The sequence below is a fragment of the Orycteropus afer genome, unplaced genomic scaffold (genome assembly GCF_000298275.1).
Source record: "Orycteropus afer afer isolate SDZICR_OR568_19922 unplaced genomic scaffold, OryAfe1.0 scaffold00799, whole genome shotgun sequence".
Classification (NCBI taxonomy): Eukaryota; Metazoa; Chordata; class Mammalia; order Tubulidentata; family Orycteropodidae; genus Orycteropus; species Orycteropus afer.
In genome coordinates, this window is record NW_006922386.1 from 65208 (window position 1) to 66422 (window position 1215).

Below are 1215 nucleotides of genomic sequence, written 5' to 3' on the forward strand. Positions count from 1 at the left end.
CTTTTTTTTGGTATTTTCACGCAAATTCTTCTGCTAGTTGGGGTTTAGTCCAAATCTGCATCCTTTCCTTCGAGGCTCAGTGGCCCAAGATTATCTTCTGTATCTGTGTTAATTGGTTTCCCTTTTCTTTGTTGAAGAGGGTCTGTGCAATCCTTCTGCCTAGTCCACCATCTTGCCCTGCCTCTAGCCCGATCAATTTTAATTGACTTTTACAGTTTAAGAGTAACCTTCATTCCTTATTCCATGACCCCTTTTCTTCATCATCAATCCAGAACCATATCATCTTCAAATGTTTCACTGATTCTGCCCTCCTCCACTTTACAGGAACCTTGTGATTACATAGGTCTCACACTGATTGCCAGAATAACTCCTTATTTTAATGAGAGATGCTTACCAATCTTAATTCCATTTGTAACCTTAATCGTCTCCTTGTCATATTACATATATTCACAGGCTTTGGGGATAAGCACATTGACTTTTTGGCAGCATGTTAATCTGTTTACCATAGTTTGTTTGTTATGTAGTTACTTGATTAGCTGCACAGTCTATTCTCAGAGTCCAGGGTAATAATGGACTGTAAGTTATCAGAGAGTTTGGAGGTCCAAAAGTGGAGATGTATGACAAGAATCATTTTTAACATTGCTGTGTTGAATACACTTGATAGAATAGGATGTTACCATAAAAATGGTTGATACCATTGGATGTTAGATTAATTTCCAACATTATATTGTGTAAATATATATATCATTAAAAATTTCAACCATATAATAACATTTACAAATGAATACAACTATGTAACTCAAGAAGCTATAAAGATAAAGAAATTTATGTTAACCCAGACATTTTGCTTATGCTCATTTCTATAATACTTAAACTCACAAATCTAATTTTTCTAATTCCTATTGTTCATAACTCTGTTCCTTAACTTCCTATTAATGAAAGCATGAAGTAGTCACACTTTTATACATGGTTTCTTTCATTTAGCAATATATGTTTGTTATTCATCAATACCCTTGTGAGTATCAGTAGCTCATTCTTGTTTATTGTTGAGAAATATTTTAATTTGTACTAGCATAGCATGGTTTATACATTTTTTCTATTGATTGACACTTGGGTATTATGCACAAAGCTGCTATGAACACCATATTCTTCTGAACATATTCTTTTTTCTTGGATAAATAATTAGGAATGGAATTGTTGGGACATTTGATGAGT